The following is a 19561-nucleotide window of genomic DNA, read 5'->3' as shown; positions in this document are numbered from 1 at the left end:
TCTATACCAAAATCAGATTGATTATATTCTTTGCAGCCAAAGATGGAAAAGCTCTATACAGTCACCAAAAACAAGACCAGGAGCTGACCGTGGTTCAGATCATGAACTCCTTACTGCCAAATTCAGACTTATATTGAAGAAAGCAGGGGAAGCCACTAGACCATTCAGATATGACCTAAATCAAATCCCTAATATTATATAGTGGATGTGAGAAATAGATTTAAGGGTCTAGATCTGGTAGACAGGGTGCCTGATAAACTATGGACAGAGGTTCATGACACTGTGAAGGAGACAGGGATCAAGACAATCTCCAAGAAAAAGAAATGCAAAAAAGCAAAATGGCTGGCTGAGGAGGCCTTACAAATAGCTGTGAAAAGAAAAGAACTGAAAACCAAAGGAGAAAAGGAAAGATACACCACTTGAATGAAGAGTTCCAAGGAATAGGAAGGCAAGATAAGAAACCCTTCCTCACTGATCAATGCAAAGGAATAGAGGAAAACAATAGAATGGGAAAGACTAGAGATCTCTTCAAGAAAATTAGAGATACCAAGGGAACATTTCATGCAAAGATGGGCTTGATAAAGGACAGAAATGGTCTGGACCTAACAGAAGCAGAAAATATTAAGAAGAGGTGGCAAGAATACACAGAACTGTATAAAAAGATCTTCATGACCCAGATAATCACAGTGGTGTGATCACTCAGCTAGAGCCAGACATCCTGGAGTATGAAGTCAAGTGGGCCTTTGGAAACTCACTATGAAGAAAGCTAGCGGAGGTGATGGAATTTCAGTTGAGCTATATCAAATCCTAAAAGATGATGTTGTGAAAGTGTTACACTTAATATGCCAGCAAATTTGGAAAACTCAGCAGTGGCCACAGGACTGGAAAAGGTCAGTTTTCATTCCAGTCCCAAAGAAAGGCAATACCAAAGAATGCTCAAACTACTGCCCAATTGTACCCATCTCACATGCTAGTAAAGTAGTGCTCAAAATTTTGTAAGCCAGGCTTCAACAGTTTGTGAACTATGAAATTTCAGATGTTCAAGTTGGTTTTAGAAAAGGCAGAGGAACCAGAGATCAAATTGCCAACGTCCGCTGGATCATTGAAAAATCAAGAGTCCCAGAGAAATATCTACTTCTGCTTTATTGATGATGCCAAAGACTTTTACTGTGTGGATCACAACAAACTCTGGAAAATTCTGAAAGAGATGGGAATACCAGACCACCTGACCTGCCTCTTTAGAAATCCATATGAGGTCAGGAAGCGACAGTTAGAACTGGACATGGAACAACCTACTAGTTCCAAATTGGGAAAGGAGTACATCAAGGCTGTATATTGTCCTCCTGCTTATTTAACTTATATGCACAGTACCTCATGAGAAACTCTGGGCGGGATGAAGCACAAGCTAGAATCAAGATTGCTGGGAGAAATATTAATAACCTCAGATATGCAGATAAACCACCCTTACGGCAGAAAGTGAAGAACTAAAGACCCTCTTGATGAAAGTGAAAGAGGAAAGTGAAAAAGTTGGCTTAAAGCTCAGTGTTCAGAAAACTAAGATCATGGCATCTGGTCCCATCACTTCATGGCAAATAGATGGGGAAACAATGGAAACAGTGGCTGACTTTATTTTTTGGGGCTCCAAAATCAATGCAGATGGTGACTGCAGCCATAAAATTAAAAGACCCTTGACCCTTGGAAGAAAAGGAGCATATTTTACTCCTAGTTTTATATAACTAGACAGCATATTTAAAAACAGAGACATTAGTTTGCCAACATTAGTCTGTTTAGTTAAAGCTATGGTTTTCCAGTAGTCATGTATGGATGCGAGAGTTGGACTATAAAGAAAGCTGAGTGCTGAAGAATTGATGCTTTTGAACTATTGTGTTGGAGAAGACTCTTGAGTCTCTTGGACTGCAAGGAGATCCAACCAGTCCATCCTAAAGGAAATCAGTACTGAATATTCATTGGAAGGACTGTTGTTGAAACTGAAACTCCAATACTTTGGCCACCTGATGTGAAGAACTGACTCATTTGAAAATACCCTGATGCTGGGAAAGATTGAAAGTGGGAGGAGAAGGGGACAACAGAGGATGAGCTGGTTGGATGGCATCACTGACTCAATGGACATGAACTTGAGTAAACTCAGGGAGTTGGTAATGGATAGGGAGGCCTGGTGTGCTGAGGGCCATGGGGGTCACAAAGAGTCGGACATGACTGGGCGACTGAACTGAACTGAACTGAGTACAGGTGAGGTCTGGGTGGAGTCAGCTTGGTTACCTTGTCTCCAATTTCAATGAAGTTTGTTTTTCTAATAGCTTATTCATGAAGTCTATCCCTTCCTTTATATTTGGAGTGTTTCCTCTCCATTTTTGTCTCCAAGTTTGGGTAACATGAACAGAAATGTGATTTAAGTCACCGATAGTTTGCAGTTTGGACCAATAATCACACCCACACACTCCTTGGCACCGTGTCCCACGGCTCTCAGTGCTTTCAGTCCTCCTATACATGTTCATAAACCATAGAAATGGCACAGAAGCATGATTCCTCCCTTAGCAACTTCTCTGCTGAAATCTAGTATTGTCAGAGAATCTCTCTACAGAGAGTCACCAGGAAGTCCCTGGTTCTCATGACTCTCTTCAGAGTCTCTTTTTAGAAAGTCATTGGGATAGTTCTGCACTGCAGCCTTTCCATTCTGACACCAAGCTTTTCTCATGAGGTCTCGGGAGACCTGCATAATCTCCAACACTCACTTTCATCATTTCCCATATTTAATTGTACCTGGCAGAAATATCACAAAATTTTGGTTTGGTTATTGGCATCTTTTTTCATTCTTTCCCTTGTTTTATTTTGTGTTATAGCAAGAAGAGGAAAAGCTTAAAAAGGGGGAGAAAGAGTAAAACACTTTTACTCCCCTATATTTCAAGGAAAATGACCATTTTACGGATCCTTTAATGGGACCATATTTCTAACTCTTCAGAGATGCAAGACAATAGAAGATTTTGCTACTCTTTTTCAACTTGCCACTCTTCCTATCCCCCAGACTGTGTGGGTACTTTTTTCAAAATATTGATGTTCTGTTCCTTCCTTTTGTTTCTCACTTTAGGTCTTTATTTTTCTTGCCTCTACTCTGAAACTTTGCTACTCTTTCTTCAATCACTTACCATTTAATTCATTCAAGTAATATTAAAAAATGTTTTCTCCAAATATTCCCTAAGACAAATACTTCTCATTGTCTAACTAAGTTAGTCTTAATGCTTTTTCTTCAAGCACACTTAACAAGAAAACTGGCTTAGTTAGACTGTATCCTATATGAATATAAACACAGATCGAAACTAAGCATTAGAGAAACTTAAATATTTGTCTAAAATTTTAGATTTTGCAGTCCATTATACATACACATACAGAGAATATTCTTTAATGAATTTAATTAGGAACAAATCCCATCTCTTAACTATGATAGCATTTTCCCCTTCACTTATAGTATTTTTGGAAGGATTTTAATATTTATTTTGTGTCTCCTCAATGTCAAACACAATGTTTTTTTCACATCAGTATCCTATCGGAATCTTATTCAGGTATATTAATTAATTATAATGGAAGGGTAAATAAACTGTGGATATAATTGTTTAAAATTGTAGTAGATAAAACAGATAATTTATTCCTTATAAATAAAATGATTCATTTGATATTTATCTCATTCACAGGGTATCTTAAAAATACTTATACTTTCTCTAGTCATTATTGATAAGGTGAACTCGAATTTGTTCCTTACCCTTCTTTTTCACTCTTGACATTTTTTCTGATTCAAACTCTGAATACTGTCTCTCATGACAAAGAACATTTCTTCAAAGCTTTTCAATTTTCCTAAAAGTTCCTACCAAAGAGCTGTAGACTATTATAATTGAAAAGCATGAGTTTATTAGCCCTAAAAACTAATTATATTGCCTATAGTTATCATTTTGTTCTTTTAAATTATTGCTATTCCACATATACTGTAAAATACAATTTGGGCAGCAGTGTGCACATTGTTTAATTAAATTTGATTCATGTAGAACCATCTAATATATCCTTTTAACAATTTAAATAAAAATTATCTATGAATAAAACTTTTTATTCTGTTTTTATAGTTAAAATGCAGCAGTTAAATATTTCTCTTATAATTATTTTTCCTCATTTTTATTTTTGCAAAGGATCTTACAAATTTCTAGAATTTCAGAGTTTTATCAACTGTCAAGGTGTTTTGTAATTTATGACTCTTAAAACCTATGCTGCCATATTTTTTTGCACCATTAATAGAGGGTTTGCTACGAATAAACAGAATATTTGACCTATTTTCCTTCTCTGTGCTTAAATATGCCATGTCTTTAGAGGATCAGTCTTAGAAGTACATTTCAATCTACATTAGAATGACTCAGTATTTCCAACAAACCATCTGCAGTCTGATCTCTGAAACCTTGATATCCTGGAAGTAATGCTCTATGTGCATGGCACACACGGAAATCAATAATAACATGCAGTTTACTGAAACACTGACTACTTGACCAACCGGTTGTGCAGATTTGAAGCCGGTAGTGCCCAGCCAGGGCAACAGGTCCCCACATCCCTATCCAGCTGCCTCAGGGGTTGAATGGATCAGAACCATGGCAAAGCTGCTACTCATTTACAGCATGATAGTGAAAGCTCTGTCTGACTTAGGGAAGCTGAAAGCTAGAATGTACCAAAAGAAGGGTACTGGGCATAGGGATGCTGAGGCACAGGAGACGACTTGCGGTTCCGACTCTGCTGTGATCAGTCCCCTCTACGCAGCTGCTGAGCCCATCATTCCTTATCTAAAACCCTGGGTACAAGATGTCTTTTGGAAAACAATTCTTCCCATTCAAAAAAGGTAATTTGATACCTATATAGACCGTATGTTATTTAATACTCCAGTGGGATCTGGAGCAGTATCTTGTAAGAATAACAAACTAACACAAAGACAATGAGTAATTTCCTTTCGGTTCAGGTCAGATTTTGAAACCAAATAAATTCATGCTCAGCTGGCTTCAGGTGCGCTCCACTTGCCACCAGGCAAGTTCCTCCAAATTGTCTGCTGTTTTATAACTGTTTTGATTTCAGAATTGGAAAAGTCTGTAAACCTGTATAAAATTAGATCATCTACATTTATTGAAGAAATTCATGGCAACCCACTCCAGTACTCTTGCCTGGATAATCCCACGGACCGAGGAGCCTGGAAAGCTACAGTCCATGGGGTCGCAGAGAGTCGGACACGACTGAGAGACTGAGCATGCGCGCTTCCAACTTACTAATATATTCTGTTATAATTGGAGGTGACTTCTAAGAACTAGAAACCGAAAGGTATATATTGGACCATAGAGGGACTTGGAATACTAAGGTATCATGCAACTTATTGGGCTTCCCATGTGACTCAGTGGTAAGTTATCCGCCTGCCAAATGTAGGAGATACAGGAGACACAGGTTCAATCCCTGGATCAGGAAGATCCCCTGGAAGAGGAAATGGCAACCCACTCCAGTATTTTTGCCTGAAAAATCTAATGGACAGAGTACAGGCCACAGTCCATGTGGTCGCAAATAGTTGGACACAACTGAATGATGAAACGTGCGTGTGTGCACGCGAACGCGCGCGCGCACACACACACACACAGTATAATTCATTGAAAAAAATATGAAATGCTTAATATATAATTAGAATTGGTTGTATTGATATTTTGAAGGTATTTCTATCTTGAATTTTTTTGTTTTCTCGTTTATTATTTCTCATACTTCTTAAATAACTATATTTTAAAAACTTGGGATGTACAGAATGATGCATTCACTGTGACTACTAAGTCATTATTTCTTCATCTCCCCTGAGTAGCGCCATCTCATTTAAGAAGTGAAATGCAAAAAACTGATTACTCTGAAAAGAGAGAGAGCTTCTGCAGCATTCTGGTTTTTAAATAGCACCTTGTAACAGTGGGGCTTATTGCACTGAGACAATCTATTCTAAGGGCACTGTTTGTATCAAAAGGCTTCTATACATAATGTGAAAGTTTCTTCAGTCGTGAGCAGCACAGTAGTAGTAGTTAGGGCTTTATTACTTAGTTCTAATTTGTATTGATGGCCTAAAAAAAGTAGCATGCTTTGCAGTTCTATGAAAGAAAAGATTATAAATGGAGATTAATTATAATTTTGCTAGCTCAGTACTTGTAAAACTAAAGCAATTTATATTCTTTCTCTTAATGATCTCTATTCCTGATTGCAGTAATGTAATCTAATTGTGATTATGATAGTATCTGAATCATGTGGGCCTCAATGTGATTGAAACTACTCTTTGCATTAAAAAGTAATTTTGAAGTAATGATGAAAAGTTACTGTGGAAAATTGGCAAGTAATATATTTTACTCTGTATCTTAAGTTTCTGCTTTCATTTTTGATTATATCTCATAGCATGGATAAGCACGATACTATATCGAGGATTTATTACATCAAAGCTTTATCGATGATAAGTATGCATATGAGTATCAGGGACAAGCGTGATATTATTGAAATAGTAATGATATGGTTGAGTCAGGGAAATGACTGAAGATTTAAAATGCTAGGATAAGGTTTACTGAAACTAGAAACCAAATAAGGTGGGGGAGGCTTCAATATTGCACAGATACTATAGCCAGTGAAAAGCTCTGAGTGTTTTGCTGACACAGCAGATACTCTGGATAGACATTCAGGAAGATAAGGATAGTCAGGTATTTTGTAAATGCTGAAATACACCGCCAGGGCATGAAGAGAAAATAGAGTAGGAACTTTTATTTTTTTTCCTATATAATATTTTGTTTGCAGGGTTGAAAGTTGTTCAGGAAAAATAGGTACATCTCATGTTTGCACTCAGCTAAAGAAAATGATTTGTGAAATCATACTCTAGAATTTGAAAAGCAAGTGAATGAATGCTTAGTGTTTGAGAAATATTTACTATTGAAACATTTAGCTATGTACATATTGTGAAAATAGAGGAATGCAAGAGAGGTTTTCCTGGGAAAAGATATTCTGGCAAGAATGCAAAAAATGCAAAAGCATATTTATCAAAATCTTTTAATGTGTGATGAATTTGTGGGAGAAAATTATAATTTAAAAAAATTCTGATGCATTTAATATTCATTTAAATTGAACCAAAAGAGATAACTGAAATAATTGTAAAGAGAACAACCTAAGCAAAATGGTACGGAAGTGGGTTGCCATTTCCTTCTCCAGGGAATCTTCCTGACCCAGGGATTGAACTCAGTTCTCTCGCATTGCAAGCAGACGGTTTAACCTCTGAGCCACCAGGGAAGCCCACAGTCCAGAAGCAGATATTAAATAATGAGAACTGAATTGACAGTAGGTCATGAAAAGAGAGAGGCTAACTCATTGAAAACTATTAAAATGTTTGAAGGACAGATTAGCTCTTTTTTTTTTTTTTTTTGCTGTTCTTTATTTATTAAGAGAAAATATTTGCTAATTTTTCAAGATGTTGTGTAGATGAACTAAGACAACCAAGGTAACTTCCCAATAACAGTGATTCCAAATGTAAGAAAGCTAGTCTTTCAATTTCCTCAGGGCAATGCTACAAGGGGGAACAAAAGATAAACAAGAAAAAAAAATTACAAACTAATTTTGTAGTTACTACTGACAATGAAGAAAAAAATCCTCTTTCTCTATCCCTGGAGCCTGTGAAGATCCATTTCAAAATGTCTCGCAGCATTGATGGAACTCAGGAGAAAGATTGCCTATATATAAATGGCTCGCTGTTTCTAGTGGGAAGAAGCACATTAACTCTTTCAGGCCACTTGAGTCCATTTACCAAATTATTTTTCTTTCTGCTTGCTTCCTTTTTTAGTGCCATAAATTTTACTAAAGAAGTAGTGCAACTCCGTGAAGTGTATCATTTACTCCCATTCTGTCTTTGATGCTTATCTACAGACAAGTGCCTCGCCTGTTGCCATTTGTAGACTCTCCCTTTAAGGGGAATACACTGTAAAATAGATACTCTCCAGGCTCAGTCAAGAAAAGAACATATTGAGCCTCTATGGTACATTACGGCCAGTTATAATAAACCAGGGAGGGAAGTGTGCCTCCTACCATAATAACTGTAATACAATGACCCTGTGAACACACAGCTGCGTCAAAAGAAACCACTGACACTTTTGCAATTTTTATCAGGAATAAAAATGCTTATTATTTTTCCCACCGTGCTGATGAATTTATTCCCAACATGGAAGAAGGACATGACTATTCCGCCGAGTTTGTACCCTCCCAAATGAATTCCAAAGTATTCTCACTTCAGGAGAGAATTCATCTTTTTTATTTTTTCTGGTGAATTATAGCTATGTTGGCCACAATATTTTTGTCATCTTCTCAGAGGAGAATATGGAAAATTTTTGAAGTAGAACAATTGTCATATCCTTGGGCAAAGATTCAAGGCTTATTAAACCTTTTGGCCTTTTGGTGGTGGTGGTGGTGGTGGTGGAGTGCTGTTGATTTTACAAAAGTCTTAGTGAGAATAGCAAATTTATTTACATACTCAGCAAATATATATTAAGTGTCTGCAATCAAAAAACACTGAAATGAGCCCTGGGGAAGCAAGAATGATCCCACCACACATGAGTACTTAAGAATCCAATGGAAAACACATCTCACTGTGTTCAGTGCCTTCATTCAATCTCTGCCTCAATATAATAGGGGAATTGGAGGACACTAGGCAAACACAGAAGGGGCTCATCTAATTTACTGCTGGGGTCAGGGAAAATTCCTAGATAAGATTACTGGATAACATAAAGCCTAGGTGGACTCTGGATAAAGAAGCTCCAAAGTCCCATTTCTCTTCCTTCAGTGTGTCTGCATGGAAGAGAAATTCAATAAAACATTTAGTGGCTAATTGTAAGATGACACACTTTGTTGTGTAAGTTACTGATTCTCAAAAGGATGCAGTGAGGTAACAACATAATTTCTGTTTTTACACACAGACTCCCTTTTCTCTTAAAGGTTCAGTTCAGTTCAGCTGCTCAGTTGTGTCCAACTCCTTGAGACCCCATGAATCGCAGCACGCCAGGCCTCCCTGTCCATCACCAACTCCCAGAGTTCACTCAGACTTACGTCCATCGACTTGGTGATGCCATCCAGCCATCTCATCCTCTGTTATCCCCTTCTCCTCCTGCCCTCAATCCCTCCCAGCATCAGAGTCTTTTCCAATGAGTCAACTCTTCACATGAGATGGCCAAAGTATTGGAGTTTCAGCTTCAGCATCATTCCTTCCAAAGAAATCCCAGGGCTGATTTCCTTCAGAAAAAGCCTGGTTGGATCTCCTTGCAGTCCAAGGGACTCTCAAGAGTCTTCTCCAACACCACAATTCAAAAGCATCAATTCTTCGGCGCTCAGCTTTCTTCACAGTCCAACTCTCACATCCATACATGACTACAGGACCTTTGTTGGCAAAGTAATATCTCTGCTTTTCAATATGCTATCTAGGTTGGTCATAACTTTTCTTCCAAGGAGTAAGTGTCTTTTAATTTCTTGGCTCCAGTCACCATCTGCAGTGATTTTGAAGGCCAAAAAATAAAGTCAGCCACTGTTTCCACTGTTTCCCCATCTATTTCCCATGAAGTGATGGGACCAGATGACATGATCTTCGTTTTCTGAATGTTGAGCTTTAAGCCAACTTTTTCAATCTCTTCTTTCACTTTCGTCAAGAGGCTTTTGAGTTCCTCTTCACTTTCTGCCATAAGAGTGGTGTCATCTGCATATCTGAGGTTATTGATATTTCTGTGGCAATCTTGATTCCAGCTTGTGCTTCTTCCAGCCCAGCGTTTCTCATGATGTACTCTGCATATAAGTTAAATAAGCAGGGTGACAATATACAGCCTTGATGTACTCCTTTTCCTATTTGAAACCAGTCTGTTGTTCCATGTCCAGTTCTAACTGTTGCTTCCTGGCCTGCATATACTTTATTTTGTCTCCAGCAACTCAGTAACTACTTTTTGCTATAGTATTTCTCCTTCAAAATTAGTTTTGACTGCAGACATGTAGGACATTTTGTGAGAAAAGTGAAAAGTTTTTACTAATGGCAACAATGTTCAGCCCAGATTGAACTTTAGAATCATAGGGAAAACTTAAAAATAAAAAATTGATGTTTCATCTACCCTAATTTGCACATGACTGAAGCAACTTAGCACTCACACATTCACTACCCTAATTAAATCAGAAAACTAGGAATGCCAACCAAATGACTTGAATGGACCAACAGGCAGAAGGATCACAAGCACTTGTCAAATGAGAGCAATATATTTGCATTAGAGGTTTCAGGACTTAACCAGTCATTAATGACAGAGCAAATTAATTAAATTTATGCAACAATAGAAATATGGCAGTGGTGATGGCTTTTCTAACCTGTTCCTTTCTGTATAGAACTTAAATTAATAAAGTAAGTGTAAGTGTTAATCGCTCAATTGTGTCCAACTCTTTGGAAACCCATGGACTGTATGTAGTCTGCTAGGCTCCTCTCTCTATGGAAATTTCCAGGTAAGACTGCTGGAATGGTTAGCCATTCCCTTCTCCAGGGAATCTTTCCAACCCAGAATCATTTCCTGCATTGGGTTTCCTGCATTGCAGGCAAATGCAGGCAGATTCTTTACCATCTAAGCCACCAGGGAAGCCCTTAGTTAATAAACTTGGGTCTAATTCTTGGTTCAGAAAATATCTCAGCATGTCTTTATATTCTGACCAGTTTACCCCTTCACAACTATCACAGCAGTCTTGACTTAGCCTGAGGTATCATAATAATCACTTTAGTCTGGAGGGTAACATGTTTGTTCAGTGTTTGGATTTAGGAGAAAAATTGCTTATTTAAGTCCACAATTCCTCATATCCATGGTGTCTTGAGCTTTGATGCCAAAGATCATGAAACCCTGGAATACATTGGCCCTTCAGAGTAATAATGTTTACTATTTATTGAGTTTCCATTCCAATGACCATTTTGGGTATCTCCATGCATAACCTTATCTAATCCTCAGATGTATTCTTATTGTTTAGCTGCTAAGTTGTGTCCAACTCTTATGCGACCCCATTAGCTGTAGCCTACCAGGTTCCTCTGTCCATGGAATTCTCCAGGCAAGAATACTGGAGTGCATTGCCCTTTTCTTCTTCAGAGGATCTTCCCTACCCAGGGACTGAACACAGGTCTCCTGAATTGGCAGGTGGATTCTTTACCCCTGAGCCACTAGAGAAGCCCAATCTTCAGATACAGTTGTCCTCCTTTTATGTACAAGAAAGCGGTATCTCAGAGAAGTTTCATAAATTTGCTGAGTCAACACAGCTCCTGCAATCTGATATTCAAACCCAGGGAATGTCTTGACACAAAAGCCTGTACTCTCTTCAGCCTACCAGACTCCCTCCCTCTATACCGAACACTGACACTCTTTGGAAAAGTGCAGAAATTCCTTCAAAAGCTAGAGCACTTCGCTATGACAAGGAACACATAACTGCAGCTATAGTTACAGAACAACCCAGCTATATTTGACAACAGCCCATGAAAACAAGACCTCTTAAAGGTAGATTAATGCCACCACATCCTTTCAACTCAGACCCACACCTGCTTATACAATTGGCCTTTCACATACCAGTTGGTAAAATCCAGCCTTGGGAGAGAGAGAGATGCATGCAGTATTTATATTGTTGTTGAAAGTTTCACGGCCTTCAAACCACACAGGTTGGAATTGAATTTGAAAATCTGTCTCCGGACTTCTTTGAGGAATCACTAATCTTCCAAAGGACGCTGTGCTCGCTCTGCACGAATGCTGTAGCTAGAGAAAGTGGTTATGCTCTGGTCACTAAAAGAGGCTGAGTCATTTTCCTCTGTATTTAAATCCAAAATATGACTTTCCATATGAAGCTGTTCAAAATCAGTATCAGAAAGAACACTTCCTTAGTGTTCAAATAATATAGCAAAATCCTGTCTCGATTATTTTGACTTCTGAGGGAACATATGTAATAAAGAGAAATGGTTAAGTGAAAGGCCGAATTAGCAGTCTTTGATCTGGTAGACTTAGGTCACGAGCAAATAGCTGGCTGTAACTACTCCAGCATCATATTTTTTTACAAATGAGAGGTGAACTATAGCATCACACTATCACTGAAGTATTAAGTCACTGTTTAAGTTGAGAAAGAATGTTTATTTCTGCCTTACCGTCCATAATTTCCAAATTTGTAAAGAACTGGTATCCTTTACTTTTAAAACAAATAACTGATATTATTTGATTGTTCAGATTACCTAATGCTTTATTCTTCTAAAAGCTGGTACACGTACTAAGTTAATTCCCAAACTGCTTAAGTGATAGGCAGTGAGAATCTGAAGCACCATGTAATGATTCCATTTAACATCTTTTTTTGCATGTTGTTTTTTATAACAGTTGATATTGTCTTTTGCCATAAGGAGAGAGGTAGCTTAAAGTACTTCCCAAAGTGACAGAGTTGCAGGAAAAATCCTATTGCCCAAAAAGCCAGTTTCTTAGCAACAGCACCCTCTCAATGTGTCACAAAGTCTGAAGCCCTTTGGCCCCTCAAAGGAAGTTCCTTAGGTGTCTTTTACACATTGAATGCTTTGTGATAGTTGAGGCCTGCTGGCTGTCAACTCCGTCCCTTAAGGAAACTTGACAGATCTTAAAAAAAATCAATTTTAAGCTCACATGCCCCAGTGGGTGCCAAAGCCACTTCAGAGAGCCTGAAAGATGGCTGAGTCGACAGGATTTGACTTCTAGAGGTAGAAAGGTGACAAACTCTATCATGAGAAAGGGGCAGCTCGGGGCCTCAGAGGCCTAACCTGCTCCCAGGATCTGGGGCCTAGTGTTGTATTGAACCTATTTATCTCTTTCATGGGCCGAAGGTACCACAGGGAAAGAAAAGTTGTTCAAAAAATGCTGGCAGAATTCAGGGGTGTAAATGATGAATTACTTTTCATCAGCTGAAAGGAAACATACTCCGGAACAATACTGAAAGGGAGCAGGAGCGGCTGACCCCCTGCTTCAGAGCAGCCAATATCTTCATTCAAGAAGACAACCATGAAATTACACAGAAAATGGGATTGTCATGAACAGCCCCTTGAAATCTCAGTATACAGTCATTACTGCATGGGAAAAAGCCTTCATCCACACATCATAACTTGTAACAGACAAGAAGGGAAAAAAAGAACAGAGGGGGGAAAAAAAGGCCTTGGAGTTACCAGTAGGGATATGGAAAATATTTGTTGATTCAGACTTTCCCCCATAAATTTCTCAATACTTTCACATAGCTTTAGCAGTATATTAACTTAATGCTGATTTTTGACATCTTTTTTTGAGCTATTTTGGGTGAGTCTGTATTAATTTTAGGGAAGTAAGCCCTGTCTTTATAGTCTTCACCCTACAAGGTAAGAATATACGGACTGGTATCTTAGGTCCTCAAATTATTGCTTAATTAATATTCTAAAACTCAATATTGTATATTACCTAATAACTATACAGAGCTTGCTTTAATTTTTCACTCAACTCTCAAACTTTGGAAGATCAACTAATTTTAAGGTCTGTGTGAGAATAGTTTGAGTAGGAATATAGAATTTTTATAAGGGCAGCTAGAATATAAAATTCTAGTGATATAGAAACATTAACATAAATCATATCATGGCCATGTATTTTGTTTTGTCATTCTGGCTACTTTCTCCATTTAGTTTAACCAAATTTGCTCTAGTCTTGTTTTTTAAAGGATTACTCGTTACATTCTTTTCTTCCTCTGTATTCCAGTGGTTCAACTGACTAACTCTCATGAAAATTTAAATTACAAATTTTGGCACAAGTCCCTTTATAGACAAATGGAAAACTGTGACTTCTATATGGGGTACATTTTTTTCACAGGTGATAGAAGAAAGTTGAGTAAGAAGTGTCTATTCAGGCCAAACAATTCCTTGTTAACTTCTTAGAGATACTGTTTGGAATTTCAGGGTGTTCCTGATAATCTTTTATCTATGTTTTTTCCCAGAAGTCAATGTTTAAAAGCAAAGATAATTTGCATTGATTGGAGGAGTAATACTTATTTCCTTGTCTGCTTATAACTCTCTTAAAACAAACAATTTAGACTATAAAAGCAACTGAAAAGAAATAATTCCCTAGTAGTCCACTTCTTACAAGAATATTATTCTCCTATAAAAGGAATTGTCTCACATACTGGAAGCTAGGCTTTGCATTTAGCTACAGAGAAGATTGTCCAGAGAATAAGGGTAAAGTAGAATGACTCATGATTAAGCTTAACTTCACAAGTTAAAACACAACACATTTCAATGGTAATAGCTGTCAAAGTTTTTGATACCTTTTGATAGTTGTCAAGGCTTTTGCACTACTTCTACTATTTCAATAAATGCAATATACCGAAGATGTTATGAGGTATATGGAAAAAAGTGAAATTCTGACCTAATTATAAGATGGTGGTGGTTTAGTCACTAAGTCATGTCTTGACTCTTGCGATCCCATGGACTGTAGCCTGCCCGGCTCCTCTGTCCATGGGATTCTCCAGGCAAGAATACTGGAGTGGGATGCCATTTCCTTCTCCAGAGGGTATTCCTGACCCATGAATTGAACACGGGTCTCCTGCTTTGCAGGCAGATTCTTTACCAACTGAGCTAAGAGGGAAGCCCTAATTATAAGATGACTTATAATTTAAGAGTTCAAGACCTTATTTTAAAAGAAGATGAGACCATAAGGCAAACCATCCAGTTCTCTGGTTTATTGTTAAGTCCAAGCAAAGACAGTGGTTTTTGCCCTTCTGGTCTTATTCTTGTTTTATTTTCCATTTTGACATAACCACCAAACAACCTTCATGGTATGTCATCTGGAGCTACATTTATACAGCTGGCATTAGGAACTGGAGGATAAAAAGTTTAGTCGCTTAGTTTCACTGCCACTTTCAAAGACTATATCTTATTGTCACTTACCGATAAGTAAAAGTTTTCTTTTTATAGACTCTTTTGTTTGTGGGTGTTTAATAAAGCTTTTTCTAATATTGTGTATGTGTGTATACGTGTGGGTGTGCATATGTGTACACCCAAGCTATGAGTTCAAAATCGTTCCTCTTCTTTTCCATTTATTTCATTTGTCCATGCCTTTATGGTAAGTGTAGAAGTTCTACCCCTCATGGCAAAATTATATACTCTTCTTAGCATATTTTGGAACTTAACAGATATTTATTGTAGCTCCAACATATTTTTAGTAGCATAGAATTATTAATTTATAAGATATTATTAATCTTTCATTGAAAGACTGCCATTCATAATTGCAATAAATTGCAATGCAATTCATTGCTCCTTCAATGCTCCCCCACCCAAAAATCTATTAATAATATTTGTTCACAGTTTTTTCTTTTTGTCAAAAGTATAGTTCAAATGTTCATATGTATGATCAAATGCTACTCATTCGATCCAATGACAGCAAAAATAAAGCCACAACTGTTCTTCAAAGGGAAAAAATATGATTATTAAATAAGTAATATTCTCTAGAAGTAGATCATATGTTCTAACATGTAGGCTTGCTGACATTTAGTTAGCTTTAGCATTTGGTGTTCATCCTTCTTTTAATTATTTTTTATTAAAAAAAAATCAGGTTAGAGGAACCAAAGTAAAGTTCTTTGACAGATAGGAATCCTGTTTACTTTCCAACTCTGAACTCAGCAGGTTAGGTAATTGGGCTACAGAAAAGTTCCTCCATTTCTATTTCCAGCTGGTGATACACAAAAGGCAGGAAGTTATCTCATTAATGGGACACCAGCTTTATGCAAATTATGGTAACAAAAAGGCTTCCCTTCATACTTTTTCATAAATTACCTAATAAAGTGGGAATAAATGGCCATATTCAAGAGCCTTTGTTGTATTTTTAGCACAAGACTCTTTCTGTTACTGCAAATATGACTAAATGTGCCTTGTTCAAAAGGGGTGTTTATAAAATAAGGCCACTCAAAAGCTTTTATTTCTTAACAGCCTTCAGTTACTTTTATGGCACAAAATTAACATAATTAGTCACAGAGAATAGATGACATAAGCAGCATGCCATGCACAAAAGGGGGAAGCAGTATCTAAGGAAGGTATTTTGAGAGATCAAAAATTTTCAAAGTGCTTAATACTAGAAGGTCCTTTTTATTTGTGCACAGCCTTAAGATACTTTTTTTTTTCAACTCCGTGAAATTCACATAATGAGATGCAGTAGACAGATGACATTAGCGATGTGCCATTAGAAAGAGGTCAGTTTCCTCTGAAAGATAGTCACTGTTCCTGCTCGTCATTAATTTGCAGCTTCAAAGCACTGAGCATATGATAGCCTAGCATGTTAAGCAAGTTGCAGTTATCTTTAAATAACCATTTTTTCCAGTTATTAGAAACTAAAGTTTTTCAACTACCAACTGAAAGCAAAATTAAGGCATGCAGCAGTGTTAGGGAGGAGGGGAAGGAAAAGAAAGGCTGGAAGATTAGAAAAAGAAAATCAAATATATTTTAAAAATGAAGTTGCTGATGGTTTTCCCTGGAGGTGACCTGCTTTAACTCCAGTGCTAGAATTTGGGGGTCAGTGATGGGTCTTGAAGATTGGAGTGCTGGCTAACAAATGAAACAAGTGGGGACTTTTGGTTTCTGAGGCCTTAGTGTGGCACACATAACAAGGCTAAAAAGCGATTGTGTAGTTATTTATGATCCCACTGAGGGGGAACATTGAAGCCAGAGGGCTCCATGAGGTAGGAACATTAAAAGGGTTAAGAGCACGTGGATTTCTCTTACATGAGTACTGATCAAATAAAAATGCATTGAGAAATAGATCAGATTATCTTATTTTAATGTGAAGATCAGTGAGATTTCTCTATTTTGGTTGGTGAGAAAATCACAGATGAGAACACACAAAACTAAAGGATTGAGACTTTCAACTCATCTATGAGTTCAAATTTGTTATGACAAGGCTGTTTTATTTTTAAATAATTCCTTTTTTACATCAAAATACATGAATATGCCACAACATTCATAATATTCACAAAGACTTACAGACTCTCCAACTTACATTCCCTTGGAGCCTATTTTTGACAGAAATTCTAGAAGCATTTCATAGTGTTTAGCTGCTTTAAAAACATTCTGCTTTATAACTTCATCTCCCACCACCCAAAGTACAGTTCAGTCCCAAAATCTGGTGTGCATGTGATGACTGACTTTCTGCTGTATATTTAGCTTGTGTATCAGTGAGTGGCAAGGCCAAAAGGCATCAGATGAATAAGTATTAGTAAGAATAGCAGACAATATTGGTGAACATTTTGAAACTATTGAAGCAAAATGCTTATTTTTAGGTCAGCAGTAATTAAGGAAAAAATGGTGATTGTTGAATGATGATTTTACATCTCCAGTGACATTTTGCTATTAGGAGTGTTATTTTTACTCACTGTGTAGATTGGTGACATTGCATCATTGCAGTGCTTGAATTACCTGGTGCTGGCAGGACTGGGGAAGATGGCCTGGGGTATTGTTCCAGGCTGTGGAGAGGAAGTAGAGGCAGAGAGACCCCAGGCTGATGCATGCTGTAGCTATAATGGCCCTACAGGACATGGGTTATAGCAGTTGAACCAGCAATTTTTATGGAGGAGTTCCCTCATGAAAATCACAGATTGCTGCTGCTGCTGCTAAGTCACTTCAGTCGTGTCCAATTCTGTGAGACCCTATAGACGGCAGCCCACCAGGCTCCTCCGTCCCTGGGATTCTCCAGGCAAGAACACTGGAGTGGGTTGCCATTTCCTTCTCCAATGCATGAAAGTGAAAAGTGAAAGTGAAGTCGCTCAGTCGTGTCCGACTAGTAGTGACCCCATGGACTGCAACCTACCACGCTCCTCTGTAAATGGGATTTTCCAGGCAAGAGTACTGGAGTGGGGTGCCATTGCCTTCTCCAAACCACAGATTAAGGAAGAGTAAACCAAACTGCCCCTCTTCCTTCCATAAAGTATATGTGATTTTATATCGCCTAAACTGCTTTTAGCATGGTTTGATTAACTTCCATTTAGTTAATACTAGGACTTGCCAGGTGGCACAGTGGTAAAGAATCCACCTGCCAATGCAGGAGACGCACGCGATGTGGGTTCCATACCTGGGTCGGGAAGATCCCCTGGAAAACGAAATGGCAACTCACTCCAGTATTCTTGCCTGGGAAATCACATGGACAGAGAAACCTGGTAGGCTACAGTCCATGGGATAGAGAGATTAAACAACTTTCTTTTTCATAGTATATTTTTCAAATAATTTGGCTACTTCTCTTCTAGCAACTTGCAAGTAACATATTAGTGTTAGGGAAACACAAGTTACCCCTCAACTAGCTTATAGTGAAGGAAGCAAGTATCAGCAGACACACTGAGAAGAGCTTTTCTGCCTCGGTGCATCAAAGAGAGTATCCTTGAAGAGTAAGTAAAAATTCACTAGAGTGACAAAACTGAGAAGCTCAAACAAAGGAACCTGAAAGGCCAAGGGCTAGTTCTCCACTGATAGGGTTGGAGGCTTAATTAATGAGACTTGGGATATGCTGACCCAGGAAGTTTGAAAATAATAGTGGTAATAGCTAAACAAGTGAAACATTTCAAACTTAATTCTTGCTTTAAAATAGCATCTTATACAAATCCAGGCTGACTTGAACTGCCTTTTGGTAGTGCTTTAGAATGAAAATAAATAAGCATAACCATTGGACCTTTTCAAAGTGCTTCCTATATGTTGGATGTTGTCATGGATGCATTGCAAAGGTTTTCTTTTTAACCCTCTCAACAATTGTATGAAGCAAGTATTTTTTATGCCTGGTTTTCATATGAGAAAACTGAAGCTCAGACAGATTAACTGATTTGCCCAGCATCACAAGAAGTTAGGAAAGACTAGCTGGATTCACATTCAAACTCAGTTCTTTTTTTGGCTGTGAGGCTTCTTGTGAGATCTTACTTCCCCAATCAGGGGAAGTGTTGAGTCCTAACCACTGGACTCCCAGGGAATTCTATCAAACTCTTTTCTGAATTAAAATCACTGTGGCCTTTATAATATAATTATATCCAGAAACTGTACCTATAAATAACAGATAGAATCCATTCTCTTTCACTAACTTTCAGGGAAAGCCCTAAAGAATCTGAGAGTGAATCATAAGAGAGAGTGAATCACAAGAGGGGACATGTGGACAGTATAATATTAAATTTTTAGAGACTCATTTATTATACTCTTCACATTTAGCTTTTTAATGATTTAAAATGCCACATGCATTTGTAAATAAAATTTGTACAAATTTTGCTTTAAGAACATCAAGCTGTAAAATAACAGAGGTGCATATATATTGCAAAAAATAAACAAAAGCAATCACTCACCCAAATACATATAATGTAGAGTAATTGAAAAAAGATTTCCATTGAGTTCAAATGCTATAGTTGCTTTTTTGTTATTGTTCCTTTCCATGAAAAATGCTGGATGTGTTTAACTATATAAAAGAAGCCATGATAGTTAATACTATACTTTTTCTTGCAAAAT

This window comes from Oryx dammah, unplaced genomic scaffold, assembly GCF_014754425.2.
Source record: "Oryx dammah isolate SB20612 unplaced genomic scaffold, SCBI_Odam_1.1 HiC_scaffold_27, whole genome shotgun sequence".
Classification (NCBI taxonomy): Eukaryota; Metazoa; Chordata; class Mammalia; order Artiodactyla; family Bovidae; genus Oryx; species Oryx dammah.
This window is presented reverse-complemented; position numbering follows the sequence as displayed.